Genomic DNA, 7,169 nt, shown 5'->3' with positions numbered 1-7,169 from the left:
TGTGTGTGTGTGTGTGTGTGGCCAGCTCAGCCCACCAGGGGGCAGGGCTGGCTGGCCTGTGGTGCTGGGGGATTGAACCACGGTCCCTGTGCTTTGCTAAACTTGTTCTAAGTAGTTGCTTTAGACCACTGAGCCATCTCACCAACCCCCGACCTTTCACTCATTTCATTTCTCAAAGGAAACTGCATGTCTGTTACAGAAATGGCTACTCATGGCCTCTTAGCCCGCGGCAGAGATGAAACTACAGGAGCTCGGTGAAGCTTGCCCACAAGCTGGGCCCTGCTGCAGTCTTCAACAAGTAAATAAGTGACAGAGCCCGGAGGCCACAGCAGCCCGGGACTCTTTCACCCCTTAAAGAAAAGAAAGTAATAAAATAAGATTATTCTCAGAGTCTCTCTGAAACCTGATTTGTATGATGACTTCGGGGCTCCTTTGAGCTGATGATATTTGGATGAGAACTGGGGTGTGTACATGGATCCTTTCATGGATAAAGTGCTAGAGGTGCTGAGGGGATGAGTGTGTGCTGCACATGAGACAGGCGTGAATCTTGGGAGATCAGAGAGTAGACTGAGGTGGGCTAAACAGTATCCCTCCTAAATTCACGTATATTCAAAACCCTAGAATATGCCCTTATTTGGAAATGGGGCTTTGCCAATAATTACTTAAGATGAAGGGGAGGGTAAACCCTAAATCCAGTACTGGAGCCCCAAAAAGAAGAGGAGAGGACTCGTGAGATGGGCACAGAGGTAAAGAACACATGAGTTTCTGGCAGCCACCAGAAACCAGGAAAGTGAATGGAACATTCTCGATCACTGGCTCCACAGGAACCAACCCTGCCAAGACCTTGATTTAGGACTCCTGGCTTTAGGATTCCAGTGCTGTCTAAAAATTAATTATCTTGTGACAAGCCACTAAGTTTGGAGTAATGTGGACTGGCAGCCTAGGACACTGACACACATAAAGGAATTTTGTGGATATAATTAAGTCTCACATTACTAAGCTTTAAAATGTGGGTGTTACTGTGGGGACCTGACCTAATCACATGTGCCCTTTCAAGTTGGGGGTAGAGAGCAAAGGCAGGAGTCGGCAGAGACTGAACACAGGATGGACACGACATGCCTCTGCTGGCCTCAAGGAGGGACCTGGTGGCAGGGCATGAAGGCAACCACTCTGAGACCAGCCTGGCTGACATCCCCAGCAGAGGTCCAGCTCGGCCATGCCTGCCATCTGCCCCACCGTGAGCTGAGGGAGAACACTGCCCGCCACCACCGCTGATGTCCTATTAGGTAGGACTCTGTAGAGAGCCAGCTCCCAGATCCCCTTCACAGAGCAATGGGGAGAGAGTGGGGTCCTCTTGGCCAGGGTGGCAGCGGGAGAGGCTGTCACAGAACCGGCCCCCTGACAGCAGTGAGGATCCTGGGATCCATCTGCCTCTATCACCAAGTCCAAGAAAGCAAATTCTCCTTCAAAGGAGACTGTGTGCTACTGATTAGCCTAGAAGAAAACATAAGCATAAATCTATGTGACCTTAGATTAGACGACAGTATCAGATAGGACAAGCACAAAACAGACAAGCTACACAAAATTAAACTTGTGCATCAGAGGACACTATCAAGAAAGAAAAAGCCCAGAGAATGGGAAATAATTTACAAATTATGTATGTGGTAAGAGTCTGGCATTCAGAAGGGATTCTTACAACTTAACAATAAAAAGACAAATAAGCCACTTGGTCTTCGTCAGATTTCCACGTTGCGGCAATTACCCAATACCTGCAGTGTGAAGGAAGCCAGGAGGAGCTGGGCTCATGGACTCAGGGCGTGGTCAGCAGCCTCCAAAGCAGACTCGGGCTGGCGGAGGGGCAGAGCAGAGGCCATGTGCCAGGCCACAGCTGCCAGGAAGCAGAGAGGGAAGGGGGGAGCCCAGGAGGGACGCTCTCTTCAGGTCACGTGCCCCTCCAGCCAGGCCGCACCCCCCAACAGCAAGTCAGCTACAGCACCCCATGATCCAAATATGTGAGGCTTTGGGGTACATTTTAGTTCTAAACCTAAACATGGTCTAAAAAGTGGAGATGAATCTGAATGAACATTTGTCAGAGGCAGATACACAAATGGCTCGTGATAAGCACATGGAAAGATACTCGACATCATGGTCACCAGAGAGTGACTCCAAGCTACGTGACTTCCTACCTCACACCCCTTAGGCTGGCTAGAATTTGAAAGTCAAAACAAAATAGAAGGACGTGAGGACGTGGAGCAGCTGGGACACTCCTACGTTGCCGATGGTAATGTCAATGGTACAGGCATTTGGGGAATGTGTGGCCGCTCAAATCTTAAATGCAGAGTGGCCGAGTGACCCAACAACTCCACACCTAGGTAATACACCCAGAGAAATGCACGCTTCCATCTGTGCAAAGGCCTGTGTACAAAATTTTATAGCAGGATTATGCTTCACAGTCAAAAGACGGAACACCCCAAATGCCTACCCGCTGATGAATAAACACCTGGGAGCATCACCTGGCCTCCCAAAGCAACGATGCTCACATGCTTCTCTAAGGATGAACCTCGAGAACGGCACAGTGAGAGGAAGAACCCCGATGAAAGGCCACTCGCTGTGTGATTTTGTTTGTATAAAATGCCCAGAGCAGGCAAGGCCATCGGGACAGGAAGGAGATTAGTGGCAGCCACAGCTGGGGAAGGGGAAAATGGAGAATGGTGCCGAGTGGGTGAGGGCTTTCTGAAGGGGTGGCAAGAATGTTCCGGAAATACAGTGGTGATGGCTGCATGGCTTTGTGAATATACAGTATTTTTAAAGTGATGAATGGTGTACTTTAGAGTGCTTTTTTTTTTTTTTCGGCTGGTTCATGTTGCCTTAAGAACAGGTCTACTAAGGCATGGGGAGCTGGGGATCGAACCATGGTCCCCTGCACCTGACTGGGTTTGCCCCAGCAGGTGCTTAAACAACTGAGGTAACCCACAAGACCCTACCCCAAATGAATGGTATACTTTAAATTGTTAAGTTTTATAATATGTGATCATCTCAGTAAAAATAGGAGGCTACATGCACTTAATGTATAAGTCACCCAGAAAGTAATGTTGCACACGTTCCTCTGGCTGGTATTCAGCTGGGACACTAGTGCGGTGGGACCAGTGGTAAAAAAAATAAATCTTGAAGTCTAGATTGATGCCCTCCTGCTGCCCATTTCCTCTAGTTCTGTCCAGAGCTTCATGTCATGAGCAGGAACAAATAGGGTACACCTGGCTCATAAAAGAACCTGCAGGGCCGGCAAGATAGCTCAATGGTCTAAAGCTTAGGCAGGTGCAGGGGACCACAGTTTGATCCCTGGCACCACATGCCACATCAGCCCTGACCTCAGGGCAGGCCGAGTCAGCCAAAAAAAAAAAAAAAGAACCTGCAGAACCCTGTTTCAGCCACACAAAGGGGAAACACTAGGATTTGAAAGTGCAGAGATTAAAGCAGGAAATTAGTAACCCTCTTATTGTGTGTCATGTGATATGTATATGGGAATAAGTTTGTGTAACTAACAAAAATAATTTTAAGAAAACTATTTTTAACTATAGTAATTAAAGCATGGTTATATTGGCATAGAAATAGCCAGAAATCAATGGAGTAGAATCACAGGCTTACACAGAAGTATAAATAGGATTATAAGATATCAAATAAGATGACATTTAAAATGGCAGCTGGGGTGGGGCAGGGAAAGACATGGGCAACAAATCCAAACTGGGCTTGGTGGTGTGCTCCGGTAGTGTGGGCACCCTGGAGAATTAAGGTGGGAGGATCGGCCTGGGGCCAAACTGGGCAGTTCAGAGACTTACTGAAACCTGTCTCAAGATAAAAACTGTAACAGGAAGGAAGAAAGGAAGGAAGAGGGAAAGGAAGGTTGGGGGTGCCGCTCAGTGTGAAGACACTGAGTTCAATCCCCAGTATGAGAGAGACAGATAGACAGACAGACTCAGAGGAGAGGGAGATGCCACAGACAAAGACAGAGACGGAGACAGTGTAAGGAATCAATCCGAATTTTATTCCTTTATCTAAATGAATGTAATGTAGTAAATTACCCTGTTTCTGTCTTTGTTCCTGCTATTTCTTTTTGGGTTTTAGTATTCAAAATAATATAAATGAAAATTTCAAAAAAAAGTGAAGACCAAATAAGTAATTTCAATATAGAAAGACACAATTATGTGCACTTTATTTATTTTTTAATTTTTTTTTTAATTTTTTTGGTGGAACCGGGGATTGAACTCAGACCCTTGTGCTTGCCAGGGAAGCACTTATTCCACTGAGCCATCTCCCTGGTCCCAAAAGACACAATTATAAAAGGACTAAAAGAAAACTAGTAGGGGCTTGGGAGATGGCTCAGTGGAATAAGTGTTTCCCTGGCAAGTGCAAGAGCCTGAGTTCAATCCCCAGTTCCACCAAAAAAAAAGAAAGAAAACTAGTAAAAGCATTTTTAAATTGGGTATTAGTTTAACCTAAGGTGAAAGTTATAAGGAAAAGAATAATTAATTGATAATTAATAGATAAATATTTACACAAATATATAAAACATCTGCAGTTTTTTTAAAATTGGGGATATAGCTCAGTAGCATAAGCAGCTGCCTGGCAAGCATAAGGTCCTGAGTTCAATCCCCAGTGCCAGAAAAAAAAGTTTAAAAAAAAATTTAAAATAAAATGACATAGGGAGTAGGGAGGGGAAAGGTTGATTGATAGTTAGTACATTGCAGGTAAGGAGAGGTCCTGTGTGCTAGCTGGTGACTTCAGTAACAGAAGTATATATTTCAAAAGCCTAGAAGAAAGGAGTTTTAAAGCTCTTGCCCTAAAGAACTAATAGATAATCCATGCATGCTGGTGGGGCAGATACACTTCGCTATCATATAATGTGTACACCCACTGAAACACTACATGACTCTTCCCTACCAGGTACTGCTTCTATGTAGCACATAAAATAACTTAAAAGACAAAGACAAAGTGATAAACAATCTGAACATATCTGTAATTTATATGAAAGCAGCTAATATGCAATAGAGTTTAGAAGAAAAGCCTTAATACACAATAGGATATAGAAGAAAAAATTATCCACTTGAAAAAGTTGCAAATACATGAACATACAATTAATAGCAACAATGGTAATAAAACTTATGGAACATTTTCAATGTGTCAACCAGTGTTACATGTTAATGTATTCAACCCCCAGCAAGACGCAGTGAGGTTGGCAGTATCGATGCCTGTATTCTATGCCCACGTTCCTCTGCTCTCCACTCATAATAATGAAGTATCTGTCACCCACCTTGCTTTAGCACGCTGTCCTGAGATGTTGCAATCTCCAGGTGCTCCAGAGGAAGGGCTCAAGGCTGTGGCCCCTTCTCTCAGGGCAAGGCAGTTTTGCTAAGTCTTTAAGAAAGCTGTTCTTGAACCACACACCTCACTCCCACGCTCCCTCCCTGTCTCTCTCGGGCTACCTTCCCTCTCCTCCCATATAAGGAATCAACACATATTTTATTCTTCTATCCAAATGAAGACCAGATAAGTAATTTAAATACAAAAAGATACAATTATAAAAGGACTAAAAGAAAACTAGTGAAAACATTTTTAAATTGGGTGTTAATTTAACCTAAGGTGAAAGTTATAAGGAAAAGAATTATTGATAATTAATAATTAATACATAATTATCTATACAAAAACTGTCAAATTTCTGTACATATTTTTAAGCTGGGGCTATGGCTCAGTGGCATAAACACCTGCCCAATATTTGGGTATTGGTAAATTGGGTATTGGTAAATTATCCACCCAAATATTTATTTTTATAAATCTGTTGACCTGCAGCTTCACAAATGCTGGGTTTTATTAGACTTGTACATCCTTACCAATGTGAGACACAAAAGATGAGGTTTCACTGTGGATTCAAAGCTCATCTCTACCGGTGAGGCGGAGCGTGTTTCTGGCTTTCTGATGAGGCAGGAAGAGCCCAGAACAGAGGTCCTTAAACACTTTTCCTCAAGGGCGCCCTCTAAAAAAAGTATTTCTTCCCTCCTTTCCCTTTTATTTCTATGTGTCTTAAAATTTATCAGTAAATCACAAAATCATGTTAAGCTGACTTTTTGAGGAGGTAAGTATGGTTTAGACAAAGAAATACCAAAAATTCAACATTTTTCCATAAATCACACAAGATAAATCTACAGAGCCAAAGAATTATTGGACATCTTTATACTTAATTGCAATATATTTAAAACATGTTCTGCAAGATCATAGTCTAGCACTAATGTATTTTACAACTATTCAGACATGAAGAAAAAAGTTAGAAGTCTACTTTAGGAGACAGAACAAGATACACAGTTACCAAAAAAAAAAATAGACAAAGAAAGTGAGCCAGAAGGGGACGGAGGCTGACTCACATGACCACTTGGGCAACCACGAACAGCAAGTCACATGTGAAAAGGACAGCAGACGGCAGGCACATTAAGAATTTGAAGGAGGGTTCACAGCATGAGAAGCAAGTTAAAAAATAGAAGAGATGTTTACAGTAGTCGCTGTCAGTCTTGAAGAACAAGCCGGCACCACGTATCCTTAGAGCTATCCTTACCTCGATGACACAGGCTCTGGCTCAACGCCCTTCCTGCCTATCCATAGCTCATTGCCACAGTTTACTCTAACGCTACTCCAGCTTCCAGGCTATTTTTGCCTCTGCCCTGGTAGGTACCCAAGGCTAAAAGAGCTTAAGAGCTACACATGAGGGCTTGGGAGAGATAGCTCAGTAGAACAAGCACCTGCCTTGCAAAGGCAGGGTCCTGAGTTCAATCCCTGGTACCGCAAAAAGGAAAAAAAAAAAAAAAAAGTACATGTTCAAATAGCACACACCCAGCTATTTTCTAACCATAGTTTATATGCTCAGCAACTCTACAGAAGCATACATGTACCTAAATGAAATTTGGACCTGGTTTATCCAGAAACCAATCAAGTCAAAGAGAAAATGCCTTTAGCTTTAACAATTGTAACAAAAACAAAGAATCTTTTCATGTGTGAGCAAATGTTCACATGGCTGGGGGTACTGGTGCACATCTTAGCACTTGGGAGGCTGAGACAGGAGGGTCACCTCAAGCTGGAGGACAGTCTGAGCTACACAGTGAGTTCAAGGCCAGCCTGAAGCCTGA

At 43.5% G+C, this 7,169-nt stretch overlaps 1 protein-coding gene across 3 annotated transcripts in view; it reads right to left on the bottom strand.

The window, feature by feature from the left end:
* The window catches only part of Nsun7 (NOP2/Sun RNA methyltransferase family member 7), an 89,516-nt gene that overhangs the window by 26,939 nt on the left and 55,408 nt on the right, over window positions 1-7,169 (bottom strand). The gene's annotated exons all lie outside the window — the stretch shown is intronic.

Source organism: Octodon degus, unplaced genomic scaffold, assembly GCF_000260255.1.
Source record: "Octodon degus isolate 3935 unplaced genomic scaffold, OctDeg1.0 scaffold00158, whole genome shotgun sequence".
Taxonomy (NCBI): domain Eukaryota; kingdom Metazoa; phylum Chordata; class Mammalia; order Rodentia; family Octodontidae; genus Octodon; species Octodon degus.
Note: the sequence above shows the minus strand (reverse complement) of the source record. Positions and strands in the feature narration are given on the sequence as shown.